General features: G+C 39.5%; 1 long non-coding RNA gene and 1 pseudogene across 1 annotated transcript in view; both read left to right on the top strand.

Annotated features, from left to right (window-relative positions):
* Positions 1 to 18,942, top strand: part of LOC134760431 (uncharacterized) — a 148,771-nt gene that overhangs the window by 55,832 nt on the left and 73,997 nt on the right. The gene's annotated exons all lie outside the window — the stretch shown is intronic.
* Positions 6,410 to 9,771, top strand: LOC100442115 (keratin, type I cytoskeletal 18-like; annotated as a pseudogene).

Here is an 18,942-nt window from a genome sequence, read left to right as displayed (position 1 = left end):
CACCTTAAAGTGAGACCCAAAGGAACTGATAAAAAGATAGCCTGGTGACCTCTGTAGCTCAGAACTGAATTACTTTACAGCGACAACCCACTCTTTGTCCCTCATAACCTCTCAACTTTTATATAAGTCATAAGATTCTACCTTATTTTAAATGAATAGCCCATTTTGACAGAGTAATGATGGTATGTGACAAATGGCACTTGTCTCATGGCATTTCCCTTAGCTAGCTTTACACAATTCAGTTATTGTTAGGTGACTTCAAGATACACCCTTAAGTTGGTTTTGTCTTTCTTTGAGATTGATTCTCTCCAAGAACCCTCAGTTCTGGTTCCACGCACATGATAGAAAGGCCCTCAGTTATTTTGGCTCGTGGTAGGACTGCTTTCTCCCATTAGAGAGTTGGAGGATTATTGGAAAATCCTAGTACAATTTCTTAAGTACAAACTTACCACAGAGACGTTTCCCCACATGAAATGTTTAGTGACAGTTGGGGTGGAAATAGGGGTCCATTGACCTGGGTGTCAGTCCTAACATACCCAGTTCACTGTGTCACCTTTAATAATGTACAGTTTGTGCTTCAACCTAGAATCTGCAGAGACTCTCTCCTGTTCCTTACCCCTTTCATTGATACCAGAAGTAGTAGAAAGATTGACCTTTGTGAAGCTTACTAAAATTCTTCTACATCTTCAGGTAATTCACAGGGATGAGGAAAATAAAAAATAGAAAAAAATTAATAAAATTCTTCTACAAAACCGCAATACCGTGCAGAGATTATTGAGAAGGTGTGTGCAGGATTGCTGGTTTTTCAAACTAGATAAAACAGTAGTACCTATTCAAGTCACCACCACAGGGGGCCTCCTAAAAATAGATCGACTCTGCTATGTGATAGCTTAGGACGTTTTTATTGATATCATCTCTTGTCCTGCCGAAAGAAAAGCCTTGAGCCTGGAAGGAGGAATTAGAGTGTATTTTCCTAGGAAACTGGTGCCACAGTAAACTGTATGTCTGTTTGTTCTTGAAGCCGACCTAGCAATTACCTTGGAATACTAGGGTTCTATATTTTTCTAAATGTTTTTTCCTTCTACTTCATCATTCCTGATGAAAGAAAGAAAACAGTATAAAGAAAAGCTACAGGTTACTCTGAATACACACCAAGTTTTGTTGGGGAGTAGTTGTCTTAGGTGGCATTCTGACCATAGCACTAAGAGCTACACTGGTGTAGTGAGGAAAGCGTGGCCCTTTTGAATCATAATGTGCTGTTCATTTCTATTCCCATTGCTTCTCCTAGGATTTCTTATCTCTTGCCCTAGCAAACCATAACACATAGACACGCACACATACACACACACCCATCCCTGTCCAGTGCACCCAGTGGGGGGGAGGGGGCAGAGAAGACAAAGTCATTTATATAATGTGTCTCCCTGCTGAGCCCCTAATGGCCGAAGCTTTTGTTCTGCATTCGGTGGCTACATGTGATGGGCAGGAAGCCGCAGTCTCCCTTTGTTCCATGGCCTTATTCAGCAATTTAGATCCATCATAAAAATCAAATATGCACGTTGCAATCGCCTTCTGTACAACAGCTTCAATTTTCACCTTTTTTTAATTTGAACTCCACAGGGGAAGAAAGAGAATGAAGGGAGAAAGGGAAAATGGGGGTAAGAAAAAAAATTGCTTTGTGTTTTTGCTTAGTGGACTGTGAAAATAGGCAGTCATGAAAAAAAATTTTTTTTAATTTCATAGATGCATCCCATTCAAAATAAGACATGCTACCAAATTAGGCCTTCTGGAAATGCCCTCACACCATCCTAGTTAACTCAGGCTCCAAAAGTTGGATGCGAAATGATGGGAAAAGAGAAAAATAGAACATTATAAAAGGGTAGAAAGAGGAAGACTCTTTAGGGCTTGAAGAATCATCCTGTTCAGAGAGGTACCTCCATACCACTTATAATTATGCCAAAAAGAAATGTTTTATGTTCAGCTGATTGTCATGAGTTTCTTTTGTAAAAGAAATGATTTGGGGAAAAGGTTCATGGAGGGAGTGAGAGAGATTACACTTAAAGATATATTTCCTCTCTGAATAAAAATGAACACATTGGCAGAGATGTTTTTGTCCACTTATTGATTTGCACACAATATTTAAAATTTTCCCAGAACTTCAAAGGATATGTTCCCTGGAGTTCAGATAAATTTGCATCAGCAGCTTTGGTATTGATTATGCAGAAAAATACAGAAACCTTTTACCTACTCCATTGTTAGACTCAAGCAATGACTTTGCAGAAGGGTGCATGCCTTAATATAAACAATATGGCCAATATTTATTTGATTTATTAAAAAATGAAAGATCTGAAGAAGTGTGCCTTTTTATGCCTGGTTTCACTTACTAATATAGATTTTGAAGGCTCATGCTAAACTTGAAGCCAGCCAGTTTGAAGATACTTTGCCTGTTCTTAGAAATGGAGCTTTTACAGGGTAATCCCAGGGAGATTGCTGTTGTCAACATTATACAGATACTGAACATAATATAGGATGGGTACAAACTGAAAGAGTGATCTTGAGGCTCATTCAAGGTTGAAAAAACCTTTGATTATCTGGAGTGGAGCTTCTTCTGGAAGATGTACCAAATGAGTCTGGGATCAAAACCAATTTCGCAAGTTTGATCGAGTCATAATATGGAAATCCACCAGATTCTGCTATGACTAATTAGAGGTGTGTGAAGAAGGTTTCCCTTCCCCAACATTATTGATTTTTCTTTCAAACTCCCCAGTTTCACGGGGAAAATCTCTGGCATTTAAAAGTGTTCAGTTTAGTACAGTTCACTGATGCATGTAATCTTTGCTAACGGCATCTCATTTTCTCTGAACTGGATTTTTCAGGCCCTCTTATGTCTGGGTATATTTTTTATTTACTCTATATTTTAAGTGAAATCAAAGATGTACCCAGAACATACAAATACTGAGAGGATACATTTAATATTTGGATTTTTTTTTAGTTGCAAATTTTCTCTTTTCTCCGCTGGAAATAATGGGCAATTACAAAAAAGTGTAATTTTAAAAAGTGGATTCCACACAATTTAAGCCTACATGAGTGAAGAGATTTGTATATGTCTTAAATCATTCTATCCTGGAAAAAGCAATAAAGATGGAGGAAAGCACCAGGAAATTTACAACATTGGATAAAATCTATGATTGTATACCATCATAACTGAGGCAAAAGCTATGGCCCTATGCCGCCTCAAGCCGTCTCATCCCATCTTACCTTTTAACACTACTCCATATTTTTAGGATATTATAGACAGATAACATACTGTAACTTCTCATTAAAGTTAGGGCCACATGCTGGCATTTTATGTTTTCAACTTCCTTCATATGAGGAAAGATGCTACACAGATGTATTAAATGATAAACATTTCATATTGGAGAGTGAAACCTTTATCTTTGAATTCAAGGTAATTTAATATATAAAGGTATATTTTTAATTGAATATCTTCCTCTTCCCTATCATATGGCAACTTTGTCCTCAGTTCTTTCTTCCCAAGAAATAAGTTGTAGAAGGCCTAGAGGAAAAATTGTTTCAGGAGACCTTGTTTGCATTTCAGGTCATTCCAACTGCTATTCTTACCTCTACTTTAAACAAAAAATACATACTAAACCAATGATAGGTCTCACTTACTGAAGTCTTTTCCTCTGCAGTCACACGGATGTTGAGAGTGAAGCCTCCGAATTAGACAATCTCAGTTCAAGTTCTGACTCCATCCTTGACTAGCTCTGTGACCTTGGACAATTTAAGCTTGAGTGTCTTCATTCGTAAAATGAATATATGAGGATAATAACACTTAATGTATAGGATCATGTAAGTTAAATGAGATTAAGTATTGTCACAGGTTGCTTTCCTAGAGAAGCAGACCTGAGATTAACATTCAGTGTATTTATTAGGGGGTGCTGTCAATACCTGTGGAAGGTGAGCTGTGGTGCATTCCAACAAAGACCTCAGCCAACACTGAGGCAGGTTTTTTTCAGCTTCCTGGGAGCTGACAACAACTAAGGGGTGTCGTCTTTTAGCAATCTTTTTAGCTGTGGAAATAAATCCTTTATTCTTTATTTTAGGGGGAGTTGGGTGGCACATTACAATGTCTATTAGAAGAGTTTAGTAAGCACTCAATAAATATTAGCTATATAATAGTGTCAATGTATATTTACCTGGGAGACCATTCTTAGTATCCCAAACAATTGCTTTCATGATATATTTTAATAGTGCTTTGGTAAGAGCATGGCTCTGGAACTGGATTTGAGGACCAGTTTCCTAATTGGCAGCTGAATAACACTTAAGTACATTAGTCTCTCTGTGTCTCAGTTTCCTCATTTGTGAAATGGAAATAATAATAGTACTCATTCTCATAGGATTGTTATGAGGATTAAATATGTTAATAGTTACACTTTAAACAGTGCCTGGCATAAAATACATGCTCTGTAACTGCTCATGCTTGTCATCATCATTATTATTTTTCTTCTCTCAGTCAAGTTAAGCATGTACAGTGAGTCCTCACTTAACATCATTGAGAGGTTCTTGAAAACTGACTTTAAGTGATAGAACAAATAAACCAATTTTTAATCATCAACATTATAATAACAGTGTTATTCGAAGACCTGATATATCTTGTTTTACTTAAAGTCAGTTTCCAAGAACCTGTTGATGATAGTGAAGATTTACTGTAGTCAAAAACTACTTTGGAATCAGACAGTGCTGGGTTTAAATCCCAGCGCTGTCACTTACTAGACATTTTGACGTTGAGCATGTTACTTAATCTGTGATCCTCAGTATTCTTATCTGTCAAAAAGAAATAATATGTCTAACCTTATAGAAAGCACCAAATATATGAAGGTATTATGAACTTATGTTTCAGTTTCTTTTCTGAAATGTAGTAATAACCCCACCCTTGGGATGTCCTGAAGATTATGTATTTCATTCATGAAAAGCACTTAGAATGGTACCTGACACAAAAGTATGTGTTCAGTGAGTGTTAGCTAATATGATGGTGATGATGACAACTATATAAAGGACTCTGCACAGTGCCTTGCGTATCATAAGCACTCAAATATTACTTTTGAAACTCTCCATGAATGTTTTCTTTATTTCTTCCTATTAGCCTTTCTTTTACATTCCAGCTGGCCTGCTGGACCTTTATTCTTGTGTATTCCTTTCCTCTTCCCTCACTTGCTTGTAAGGATTTTGAATGTTATATATGGGCCAATAATAAACCATATCCTCTGACATCCTTAAAAAACAAAAGACAAAACCTTCTACTTTGTTTTTATTCTGGAGACAATAAGGCTGATGAGTCATTAAACATTATCTTCAAGTACACAAAGATTCTTGCTACAGAAAGGTGGCTGCCAGCTCTCCATCTTCAGGACAGAAGAAGAGAAATAGACTTCAGTGGAGCATACAAACACAGCTTGGAAGGCAAAAGAGGATGATAGACTCTAACTCTGAGAGGCTAAAAACAAAGAATATTCTTAATGTATTTAGAATGGCTATGTGCGTGTGTTTCCAACCAAAGGGAAGGGAAAATTCTAATGAAATCCCTTTTAGCCCCATACTTCTGATTGTGTTATCCTCAAATATTTTAACTATAAATATTACCTGGTAATGTGTACCTTGCTTGTCCTGTGTTCTTTTGTCATATTATCATTCCTGGTTTCATAATAGCTGGTGCCGGTTATAAACCAATCAGAAAAAGATCTTGGTTTGGGATAGATATTTACTATTCAGAAAGGCTAAAAACTGTTTCTCCTTGCAGTAATATATAATAATAAAAAAATAAGCATAGCCAAAATTTTCATTTGCATTCCAGAGGAAGTAGTCTGAATAAATTCACCCTATTCATACACAGGGTTTTTTTTTTTTTAATATTGTTTTAAACACTACTAAGTGTTAACGTTTTACATTAAGTCATTACTTTGACAGGGATTTGATAATATAATTATGGCCTTTATAATCATGTAGAAAATCATGTTAATTAAATAAACAAAAACTGAAGGAAAATGAACATTTTGATTGGGTTTATTTCATCAGAAGAGTCAGACATCTCAAAATAGAAGCAGACATCTGTGGAAATGAAGAAAAATCTACAGTTCTTAAAAACCAGGACTCTCTGCTAAGGATATTATATAGAGAGCTAGGAAATAGCTCAGCTTTAAACATACCCCTTAATAGATATATTAAAGCTGAATTTCCCTCTTCCCCCTTTTTGTTTAATTTTCTTTTAAAGCTGTGTTTTTAATGGCAGATGAAGCTATCTTTTTTTTATACTTTGAACAAGTATGGCATCTTTTACCCAGGAATCTCAAATTCCCACAAATTTCATACATAGTAGTTATTATATGTAAAATATACAAAACATGAGGCTTCCTGCAAATTCCTGGCAGGGTGTGGAGCGGGTGTGGCGGGTATATGCGTTATATCCCATGTTTTTAGGAATTTTTCTTTGGGTTCCTAGTGATGATTATTCCCACTGAAGGGAGATCTGTGCCCAGTTGGCATGTTTTTTAGAGGCTTTTATACCACAGCAGAGTTCCCAATGATACTTTATCATTTAGACCTCCTTCCTTAAAAATATGAGGGAGCTAGAGTGATTTTTTTTTATTAAACACTTCAGGACTTTTATTTTTGTCTTTTCATATTTTTATGTTTGGCATGTAGTAGGTACTCAATAATAATAGTTGAAGCCATGAAAATCTTTGGTCATTTTCAAAGTGATTCTTTTGGAATGCTATGTATTTATTACATCAGTGTCCAAAACAGTTCTGGAATTGCCCTCAGAGCTTGTGTTAGAGTCTTTTGAATATACTTATCTTTGCAGGTCAATTAATATTTATTTAGTGTCTATAATATATATATTTCAATTTTTTTTGTAGAGATGGGGGTCTCACTATGTTGCCCAGGCTGGTCTTGAACTCCTGGCCTCAAGCAATCCTCCCGCCTTGGCCTCCCAAAGTGTTTGGATTACAGGGATGAGCGACTACACTTGACCTGTGTTTTTTAAGTATCATGATTTCACCCATTAGCTTATTTACTGCAGTTGTAGCTATTGCACAGCAGTCTCCCTTGTGTCAGGAACAGTTAATAAGTACTGAAGGTGGACAGTGAGAAATAATAATCAGATAAAATAAAAATCGAATAATAAGAAATGGTTCTCTTCCAAGAGTTATAACTTAGAAATATACATTCAAATAAACATACTAGAAAATACAGGTCGTCGGCAAAGCCTGAGTCCTGTCCTCTCACTCTCCTCTGTGGACAGCATGAACTTCACCACTTGCTCCACCTTCTCCACCAACTACCAGTCCCTGGGCTCTGTCCAGGCACCTAGCTACAGTGCCCGGCCAGTCAGCAGCACGGCCAACGTCTATGCAGGCACCAGGGGCTCTGGTTCCCGGATCTCCATGTCCCACTCCGCCAGCTTCTGGGGCGGCATGGGGTCTGGGGGCCTGTCTGCAGGGATGGCTGGGGGTCTTGTAAGAATGGGAGGCATCCAGAACAAGAAAGAGACCATGCAAAGCCTGAACGACTGCCTGGCCTCCTACCTGAACAGAGTGAGGAACCTGGAGACGGAGAACTGGAAGCTAGAGAGCAAAATCTGGGAGCACCTGGAGAAGAAGGGACCCCAGTTCAGAGACTGGAGCCGTTACTTCCAGACCATCAAGGACCTGAGGGCTCAGATCTTCGCAAATACTGTGGACAATGCCTGCATCGTTCTGCAGATTGACAGTGCCTGTCTTGCGGCTGATGATTTTAGAGTCAAGTATGAGACAGAGCTGGCCGTGCACTAGTCTGTGGAGAACGACATCCATGGGCTCTGCAAGGTCATTGATGACACCAGTGTCACTTGGCTGCAGCTGGAGACAGAGATCGAGGCTCGCAAGGAAGAGCTGCTCTTCATGAAGAAGAACCACGAAGAGGAAGTAAAAGGCCTACAAGCCCAGATTGCCAGCTCTGGGTTGACCTTGGAGGTAGATCCCCAAATCTCAGGACCTCGCCAAGATCATGGCAGACATCTGGGCCCAATATGACAAGCTGGCTCGGAAGAACAGAGAGGAGCTGGACGAGTACTGGTCTCAGCAGATTGAGGAGAGCACCACAGTGGTCACCACGCAGTCCGTCAAGGTTGGAGCTGCTGAGATGACACTCACGGAGCTGAGACGTACAGTCCAGTCCTTGGAGACTGACCTGGACTCCATGAGAAATCTGAAGGCCAGCTTGGAGAACAGCCTGAGGGAGGTGGAGGCCCGCTACACCCTGTAGATGGATCAGCTCAATGGGATCCTGCTTTACCTGGAGTCAGAGCTGGCACAGACCCGGGCAGAGGGGTAGCGCCAGGTCAAGGAGGCCCTGCAGAACATCAAGGTCAACCTGGAGGCTGAGATCGCCACCTACTGCTGCCTGCTGGAAGATGGCGAGGACTTCAATCTTGGTGATGCCCTGGACAGCAGCAACTCCATGCAAACCATCCAAAAGACCACCACCTGCCGGATAGTGGATGGCAAAGTGGTGTCTGAGAACAATGACCCCAAAGTTCTGAAACATTAAGCCAGCAGAAGCAGGGTACCCTTTGGGGAGCAGGAGGCCAAAAAAAAGTTCAGAGGTCCAAAAAAAAAAAAAAAAGAGAAAATACAGTGTTATAGCAGATAAATGTATACAGTGGAATCGACAAGGTCTCTTGGGTGAGCATCATGGAAGAGGTGGCATTTCAGATCTTGATGGATATAGATAGGGAAATATGGGAGAAGGGTATAGCAGGAAAAGAGAAAATTGTAAGCAAAGACCCCAAAGCAGAAAAGCATTTGGTTCAGTCAGAGAATAGTGAGACAGAAAAAGATACAGAGATAGAACTTTGGAGCTAGAGTCCGGGGGTACTAACCTCAGTGCTGAAACATACCGTGTCCTTTGACAAGTGACTTGAACTGTGTCTTGGTTTTCTCCTCTGTAAAATGGGGGTAAGATTTGTACCTACATCACAGAGTTGTTACGAGGAATAATATATAATAATACATCTAAAACAGTGCCTGGCACATAACAAGCACCATGTAAGTGTTAGAAAATGAAGAGACTGGAGTATCTTCTCTGCTGTACTGGAAGCCACTGGAAGTTTTTGAGCAAGGTGGTGAAAAGATAGGTGCTATACTTTAAGAGTATGATCCTGGCACTACTGTGTACAGTTGATCATGAGAGAGATGCTAGTTAAGAGAGATCCTGGGAAGGGGAAATGCCAGCTTGCACTGAAGCAATAGCTATGGGAATGAAAAGGAGGGGATGGATGCAAGAAACACTGGAGGGTCCCCATAACATGCACATACTTTTTATTTTATTTTAAGTTCCGGGATACGTGTGCAGGATGTACAGGTTTGTTACATAGGTAAACATGTGCCATGGTGGTTTGCTGTACCTATCAACTTATCACCTAGGTAACAAGCCTAGCATGCATTAGCTATTTATCCTGATGTACTCCCTCCCCTAAACTTCCCCCACCCCTGCCAACAGGCCCCAGCATGTGTTGTTCCCCTCCCTGTTTCCATGTGTTCTTGTTATTCAGCTGCCACTTACAAGTGAGAACATGCGGTATTTGGTTTCCTGTTCCTACATTAGTTTGCTGAGGATAACTGCTTCCAGCCCTGTCCATATCCCTGCAAAGGACGTGATCTCATTCCTTTTTATGGCTGCATAGTATTCCATGGTGTATATGTACCATGTTTTCTTTATCCAGTTTATCATTGCTGGGCATTTGGGTTGATTCCATGTCTTTGCTATTATTAATAGTGCTGCAGTGAACATACGCATGCATATATCTTTATAATAGAATGATTTCTATTCCTTTGGGTATATATCCAGTAATGGGATTGCTGGGTCAAATGGCTTTTCTGATTCTAGGTCTTTGAGGAAAGGAATTGCCACACTGTCTTCCACAACGGTTGAACTAATTTACATTCCCACCAACAGTGTAAAAGCGTTTTCTGTCTCCACAGCCGTGCCAGCATTTGTTGTTTCTTGACTTTTTAATAATTGCCATTCTGACTGGTGTGAGATGATATCTCATTGTGGTTTTGATTTGCATTTCTCTAATGATCAGTGATGTTGAGTGTTTTTTCACGTTTGTTGGCCGCATAAATGTCTTCTTTTGAGAAGTGTTTATTCATGTCCTTTGCCCAGTTTTTGATGGGTTGTGTTTTTCTTGTAAATTTAAGTTCCTTGTAGATTTTGGATATTAGACCTTTGTCAGATGGATAGATTGCAAAAAAATTTCTCCCACTCTGTAGGTTGCCTGTTCACTCTGATAATAATTTCTTTTGCTGTGCAGAAGCTCTTTAGTTTAATTAGATACCATTTGTCAATTTTTGCTTTTGTTGCAATTGCTTTTGGCCACTGCATCATGAACTCTTTGCCTGTGCCTATGTCCTGAATGGTATTGCCTAGATTTTCTTCTAGGGTTTTTATAGTTTTGGGTTTTATGTTTAAGACTTTAATCCATCTGGATTTAGTTTTTGTATAAGGTGTAAGGAAGGGGTCCAGTTTCAATTTTCTGAATATGACTAGCCAGTTCTCCCAGCACCAGTTATTAAATAGGGAATCCTTTTCTCCATTGCTTGTTTTTGTCAGGTTTGTCAAAGATCAGATGGTTGTAGATGTGTGGTCTTATTTCTGAGTTGTCTATTGTGTTCCATTGGTCTGTGTGTCTGTTTTGGTACCAGTACCATGCTGTTTTGGTTACTGTAGCCTTGTGGTATAGTTTGAAGTCAGGTAGTGTGATGCCTCCAGCTTTGTTCTTTTTGCTTAGGATTGTCTTGGCTATATGGGCACTTTTTTGGTTCCATATGAAATTTAAAGGAGATTTTTTTTTTCTAAATCTGTGAAGAATGTATGTCAATGGTAGTCTGATGGGAATAGCATTGACTCTATAAATTACTTTGGGCAGTATGGTCATTTTCATGACATTGATTCTTCCTATCCATGAGTGTGGAATGTTTTTCCATTTGTGTACTCTCTGATTTCCTTGAGCAGTGGTTTGTCATTCTCTTTGAAGAGATCCTTCACTTTCCTTGTTAGTTGTATTCCTAGGTATTGTACAGTCTTTGTAGCAGTTGTGAGTGGGAGTTCATTGATGATTGGGCTCTCTGCTTGTCCGTTGTTGGTGTATAGGAATGCTTTTGATTTTTGCACATTGATTTTATATCCAGAGACTTTGCCTAAAGTTGCTTGTCAGCTTGAGAAGCTTTTGGGCTGAGACAATGCGATTTTCTAGATACAGGATCATGTCATCTGCAAACAGAGACAGTTTGACTTCTCTTCTTATTTGAATACCCTTTACTTCTTTCTCTTGCCTGATTGCCCTAGCTGGAACTTCCAGTACTATGTTGAATAGGAGTGGTGAGAGGCCATCCTTGTCTTGTGCTGGTTTTCAAGGGGAATGCTTCCAGCTTTTGCCCATTCAGTGTGATATTGGCTGTGGGTTTGTCATTAAATAATAATACCTTATTATTTTGAGGTATATTCCATTAATACCTAATTTATTGACAGTTTTTAACATGAAGGGATGTTGAATTTTATCAAAGGCCTTTTCCGTGTCTTTTGAGATAATCATGTGGTTTTTGTCTTTAGTTCTGGTTTTGTGATAAATTATATTTATTGATTTGCGTATGTGGAACCAGCCTTGCTCCTGGCAGTGAAAAGGAGAATTCCCTCCTTTTCAATTGTCTGTAATAGTTTCAGAAGAAATGGTACCAGCTCCTCTTTGTACTTCTGGTAGAATTCAGCTGTAAATCTGTCTGGTCCTGGGCTTTTTTCAGTTGGTAGACTATTTATTGCTGCCTCAATTTCAGAACTTGTTAGTGGTCTGTTCAGGTATTCAACCTCTTCCTGGTTCAGTCTTGTGAGGGTGTATGTGTCCAAGAATTTATCCATTTCTTCTAGATTTTCCAGTTTATTTTCATAGAGGTGTTTATAGTATTCTCTGATCATTGTTTGTATTTCTGTGGGGTCAGTAGTGATATTCCCTTTATCATTTTTTATTGTGTCTATTTGATTCTCCTCTCTTTTCTTCTTTATTAGTCTACCTAGTAGTCTATTTTATTAGGGTGTTTTTTTTTTTTTTTTTTAAAAAAAAAAAGCTCCTGGATTTGTTGGGGGTTTTTGTGAAGGGTTTTTGTGTCTCTATCTCATTCACTTCTGCTCTCATCTTGGTTATTTCTTGTCTTCTGCTAGTTTTGGGGCTTGTTTGCTTTTGGTTCTCTAGTTCTTTTAGTTGTAATGATAGGGTGTCAGTTTGAGATCTTTCTAGCTTTCTGATGTGGGTATTTAGTCCTATAAATTTTTCTCTTAACACTGCTTTAGCTGCGTCCCAGAGATTCTGGTACATTGTCTCTGTGTTCTCATTGGTTTCAAAGAACTTCTTGATTTCTACCTTAATTTCATTATTTACCCAGGAGTCATTCAGGAACAGGGTGTTCAATTTCTGTGTAGTTGTGTGGTTTTGAGTGAGTTGCTGAATCTTCAGTTCCAACTTGATTGCCCTGTGGTCTGAGAGACTGTTATGATTTCAGTTCTTTTGCGTTTGCTGAGGAGTGTTTTACTGCCAATCATGTGATTGATTTTAGAGTAAGTGCCATGTGGCAGCAAGAAGAATATATATTCTGTTGTTTTTAGGTGGAGAGTTCTGTAGATATCTATCACGTCCACTTGATCCAGAGCTGAGTTCAAGTCCTGAATATCTTTGTTAATTTTCTATCTTGATCATCTGTCTAATATTGACAGCAGGGTGTTAAAGTCTTCTAGTATTATTGTGTGGGAATCTAAGTTTCTTTGTAGGTCTCTAAGAACTTGTTTTTATGAATCCGGGTGCTCCTGTATTGGGTACATATATATTTAGGGTAGTTAGGTCTTCTTGTTGAATTGAACCCTTTACCATTATGTAATGCCCTTCTTTGTCTTTTTAAAAAATCTTTGTCTTTTAAAAAAAAATCTTTGTTGGTTTAAAGTGTGTTTGGTCAGAAACTAGGATTGCAACCCCTGCTTTTTTCTGCTTTCCATTTGCTCAGTAAATTTTCCTTGAGCCTATGTATACCTTTGCTTGTGAGATGGGTCTCTTGAATACAGCACACCAATGGGTCTTGACTCTTTATCCAGCTTGACATTATGGGTCTTTTAATTGGAGCATTTAGCACATTTACATTTAAGTTTAATATTGTTATTGTGAATTTGACCTTGTCATCATGATGCTTGCTGGTTATTTTGCAGACTTGTTAATGTAGTTGCTTCATAGTGTCATTGGTCTTTGTACTTCAGTGTGTTTTTGTAGTATCTGGTAATGGCTTTTCCTTTCCATATTTAGTGCTTCCTTCAGGAGCTCTTGCCAGGCAGGCCTGGTGGTGACGAATTCCCTCAGCATTTGCTTGTCTGAAAAGAATTTTATTTCTCCTTCACTTATGAAGCTTAGTTTGGCTGGACATGAAATTCTGGATTGGAAATTCTTTTCTTTAAGAATGTTGAATATTGGCCCCCACTCTCTTCTGGCTTATAGCATTTCTGCTGAGAGGTCCACTGTTAGTCTCATGGGCTTCCCCTGGCCTTTCTCTCTGGCTGCCCTTAACATTTTTTCCCTCATTTTGACCTTAGAGAATCTGATGATTATGTGTCTTAGGGTTGATCTTCTCATGGAGTATCTTACTGGGGTTTTCTGGATTTCCTGAATTTGAATGTTATTCTGTCTTGCTAGCCTGGGGAAGTTTTCCTGGATGATATTCGGGTTCCATTCTCTCCATCTCTTTCAGGGATCGGGGAGAACCCGAATCAGTCATAGGTTCAGTCTTTGTATATAATCCAATAGTTATTGGAGGTTTTGTTCATTCCTTTTCATTCTTTTTACTCTAATCTTGTCTGCCCATCTTATTTCAGCAAGATAGTCTTCAAGCTCTGAAATTCTTTCCTCTGCTTGATCTATTCAGCTATTGATACTTGTGGTTGCATTGTGAAGTTCTCTTGTGTTTTTCAGCTCCATTGGGTCATTTATGTTCCTCTCTAAACTGGTTACTCTTGTTAACAACTCCTGTAATGTTTTATTATAATTCTTAGCTTCTTTGCATTGGGTTAGAACATGCTCCTTTAGCTCAGCAAAGTTCGTTATTACCCACCTTCTGAAGCCTCCTTCTGTCGGTTCATCCATCTCAGCTTCAGCCCAATTCTGTGGCCTTACTGGAGAGGTGTTGTGATTATTTGGAGGAGAATAGACACTCTGGCTTTTTGAGTTTTCAGTGTTTTTCCACTGATTCTTTCTCATCTTCATGAATTTATCTAGCTTCAATCTTTGAGGCTACTGACCTTTGGATGGGGTTTTTGTGGGGACTTTTTGATGATGATGTTGTTGTTGTTGCTTCTGTTTGTTTGTTTTTCTTTCAACAGTCAGGTCCCTCTTCCTTAGGGCTGCTGCCATTTGCTCAGGGTCCACTCCAGACCCTTTTCACCTGGGTCTCTCCTGCACCTGAAGGTGTCACTGGTGGATGCTACAGAACAGCAAAGATGGCTGCCTGCTCCTTCCTCTGGGAACCCCATCCCAGAGGGGCACCGACCTAATGCCAGCAGGAATGCTCCTGTATAAAGTGTCTGGTGACCCGTGTTTGGGGTTCTCACCCAGTCAGGAGGCACAGGATCAGGGACCTGCTTAACGAAGCACTCTGGCTGCCCCTTGCTGGAGGGGCTGCACTGCACTGGGGGGAATCCCACTTGTCTGGACTGCCTGGATTTCTCAGAGCCAGCAGGGGGAAGGAATAAGTCCACTGATCCATGGAGATCATGACCGCCCTTTTCCCCAGGGGCTCCATCCCAGGGAGATCAGAGTTCTGTCCCTAACTCCCTGGCTGGAGTTGCTGAAATTCCTACAGAGAGACCATGCCTGGCAAGGAGGGATGGGTCAGGGTCCAGCCTAAAGAGGCAGTCTGGCCACAGTCTTCCACAGCTGCTGTGCTGTGCTGTGGGGAATTCCTACTGGGTCCAAACCACCCAGTCTCCCTAGCACAGGCAGAGGACAACAGCAGGTTGGAGCTGCAGTCATGGCTGCTGCCCCTCCCCCCCAGGAACTCAGTAGTCTTAGGCAGTCTCCAGCTGAGCGACCACTGAGAATCTCCACAGACCCAAGGCCCTGGTGGGATGGGCTCCTGAGGGGATCTCCTGATCCACAGGTTGCACAGATCTGTGGGAAAAGCATGGTTTCCCCGGGCGAAATAGTACAATCATTCACCATCTCATTTGGCTGGGGGTGGGAGTTCCCCTTGCCATGTGTGGCTCCCAGGTGGGCCGTCACTCCACTCTGCTTTTTTCCTTGCTCTCCGTGGGTCATGCCAACTGCCTAGTCAGTCCCAGTGAGAGAACTTGGATACCTCAGTTGCCCGTGCAGGATTCACTTGTTGTTTTCATTTTCAGTGAGAGCCTCTGACCGCACTTGTTTCTAGTCAGCCATCTTGGCCCCTCCCCGCCATGCTTTTCAAGTGTTTGAACTGAAGGTATCTCTGTTTTTGATACAATCAAAAGTCATTTGGAAATAAATATGGTGACCAAGGTGGGGTTTTTTTTTGTTTTTGTTTTTGTTTTAAATAGAGGCCAGACACGATGATTCATGCTTATGATTCCAGCACTTGGTGGGGCTGAGGTGGGCGGATTACATGAGCCCAGGAGTTCAAGACCAGCCTGGGCAACATGGTGGAACTCTGTCTGTACAAAACTCTTTCTGTACAAAAGTTAGCCAGTTGTGATGTCATGTGCCTGTGGTCTCAGTTACTCTGTAGGCTGAGGTGGGAGGATCACCTGAGCCCAGGGAGGTTGAGGCTGCAGTGAGCTGTGATTGTGCCACTGCATTTCGGCCTGAGTGACAAAGTGAGAGCCTGTCTCAAAAAATAAAAAGAAAACAGAAAGAGATGGATTTTTAAAGTAATGAGACAAATTTTCTGCTATGGATTTTTAAACTGATACTAAAGGCACTCCAAAGGAGATTTGCTTTAAAAAAATGTATGGTACATTTAGTGGTGGAATAAATGTATAATTTCCCGATTATTACTATAAAGGAAAATATGCACTTTGTTGTATAAAAGTTAGTGTGCTACCAGCATGGCACATGTATACATATGTAACTAACCTGCATATTGCACACATGTACCCTAAAACCTAAAGTATAATAATAAAAAAAAAAGTTAGTGTGCTTATCTAATCATCAGTAATATTATACATCCTCCCTTTTTAATGAAATTAAAGTTGAAAAATAAGTTACTAATTTATTATGATAATCTCTTGAATACATACTTATAGAATGGAGATAGAAATATATTTAAAGACCAAAATTTGGTCTTTTATTCATTTTACTTAGCATTTACTGATATGTGTACCTCTTGGATGCTCCCACATCTTGTTGATTTCACTTCTTTCTGTTACTATTTGCTTTTATATTCTATATTTCGATTGATTGATTGTAGAGATGAAAGTCTCACTATGTTGCCCAGGCTGATCACAAACTCCTGGCCTCAAGCAGTCCTCCACCTTGGCCTCCCAAATGCTGAGATTATAGGCATGAGCCACCACACTCAACCATTTTTTTAAAACTAGCTTGTTAAAATGAAGAATGGGAGGGGAAGCACAAAAGCCAGGGTTTGTTCACTTTAAATGTTACCAAAGTGAGGGAGGGGACTTCATTTGGGTAATCTCAAATGTTTTACATAGCTTTTCAATGATGCATGCTTGCACTACCATTTTCTGTATTCTGTTGCAATTTCTTGATACCATTATTGAGTTTATTAATGGTCTCCTTACCATGTTGTTTACCCATGTGTAGTTCAATAAGTACTGCCCTATGTGCTCATCCAATCAGCTTTCTCCTATCACTTTGTACCTGCTCTGACATGGTGCTAAAAAAACCAAAAGCCTTTCATAAAATAATTGTATATAATTCATCGAACATTGCATTTTACTTAAAAACACCCCCTTTTTTGGCAAATGAACCACCTTGCAAATTTTTAAGCTGAAATTGCTAGCAGTGTTTCCAAGATAAACATGCTATTTATAGACAAAAATCTTTTAAATTATCAGTTAACGAATACCTAATGGGATATACATTTGCACAGTAATAAAATCACAAAAAGAGAATGATTAGTTATTTTCAGTCAGTTAAGAAGGACTCTTGTGACTGGAGTCTACACCAGGAGCAGGACTGTCTTTTCCACCATATAGGTCCTAGGAATTAGACATCTGTTTTCATTTCTTATAGTGAAAAGAGGTCTGAAACAATGTGTAATGTCCTAGAAATGAGACAGAACTGTTTGATGAGTTAAGAGCAGATATCTGGATGGATGGAGGTCAATGAGAACTGTAGTCTCTGCCTCTTGTTGAAAAGAAAATACTCTAGGAAAAACCTTCAGTCATCAGTTCAGCAAAAATAATTATAATTCCCACTGGAGATACTGAAACGACCTGGGATCTCTTTGTCAAGTCCAACGTAGGATTTTCTTTTTTTAATACTTATTTTAAAATTAAAACTAAGGGAAACATTTTTGTTTAGCTTTTTTTTGAGACGGAGTCTCTCTCTGTGCTCCACACTGGAGTTCAGTGGTGTGATCTCAGCTCACTGAACCTCCACCTTTCGGGGTTAAGTGATTTTCCTGCCTCAGCCTCCCAAGTAGCTGGGATGACAGCGTGTGCCACCATGCCTGGCTAGTTGTATTTTGAGCAGAGATGGGGTTTCACCATGTTGGCCAGGCTGGTCTTGACCTCCTGACCTCAAGTGATCCCCTCACTTCACCCTCCCATAGTGCTAGGATTACAGGCGTGGACCACCGCGGCCGGCCCCAACATAAGATTTTCTTAATGCTATTTTTTTTACCTAAGCTTCATTCTGCAAATGAAAACAAAAAATCATTTGGTAGAGGGGACACCAATAATTCAGTGTTTTCGAAACGTCATTACTTCTGAAAGTTCAGAGTTTGTTACCTGTATCTTCTACCAATTCCAAATATGTTGATTCTTGTCAAGCCCCGAGTGGGAGATGGAGGTGCTAATTCTTCAGGATAACACCAGGCCAGTGAAACTGGAATGGGATAAAATCCATAAGGAATTTATCCTAGTTCCTGGATAAGTCAGCAAGAAAATGTATGAACATGAGATTGAATTCTCAACCCTAGATGTCATTCTCTCTTCAAATACCCAGAAAATTTCAAAGTAACTCTGGGTTATGAACAAAAAAGTTACGTGCTTTGACCAGCTATTTTTCATGTGTTAACCATGGTGTTCTCTTCTAGCTGTGCAGAGCAGTATAACTTGTACTAGTCTGAAAAGCAGAAATAAAAACCTTAGTGTTTATAAGGACATTTTTGGCAGATGAAAGCAGGAACTTTGTCTGTTGTGAATGGCAATAAAAACTTCAGAACTCATTGATATAACATATTTTGTTGCTCTTCTGTATTCTATTGAAAGTCCTTCTTACCAGTGCTTTGAAAGGAGTTTAGACAGTAACTAGGCACACAACTATGCCAAGAATTTTAATTGAGTTGAGGGCCTTCATACAAATAAGACTAAGACTTGTAATAGCAAATAGAAATCTTTGATTTGTAGGTGTTTTGATATAACCAGTTGATATGCAGATTAGCCCCCAGTGGGATATTGACTATTGAAGTATATGTAAGCACTTTCTAAATTATGAAGCATTACCAAATGTATCTGTTTTAGGTTTGCCCTATTCCTATTGGCAAGTATAGTGGTCATTCATTCATTCAACAAATATTTACTACATGCTTACTATGTGCCAACTACTTTTGTAAGTACTAGAGATATAGTAATGAATAAAACTTTATATTCTTATGAATAAATTTTTACACATAAAATAAAACATAAAAAATAGCCCAGGCATGGTTGTTCACACCT

The sequence above is a fragment of the Pongo abelii genome, chromosome 18 (genome assembly GCF_028885655.2).
Source record: "Pongo abelii isolate AG06213 chromosome 18, NHGRI_mPonAbe1-v2.0_pri, whole genome shotgun sequence".
In the NCBI taxonomy this organism is placed as follows: Eukaryota; Metazoa; Chordata; class Mammalia; order Primates; family Hominidae; genus Pongo; species Pongo abelii.
The sequence above is the reverse complement of the archived record's forward strand: the minus strand, read 5'-3'. Positions and strand labels throughout refer to the sequence as shown.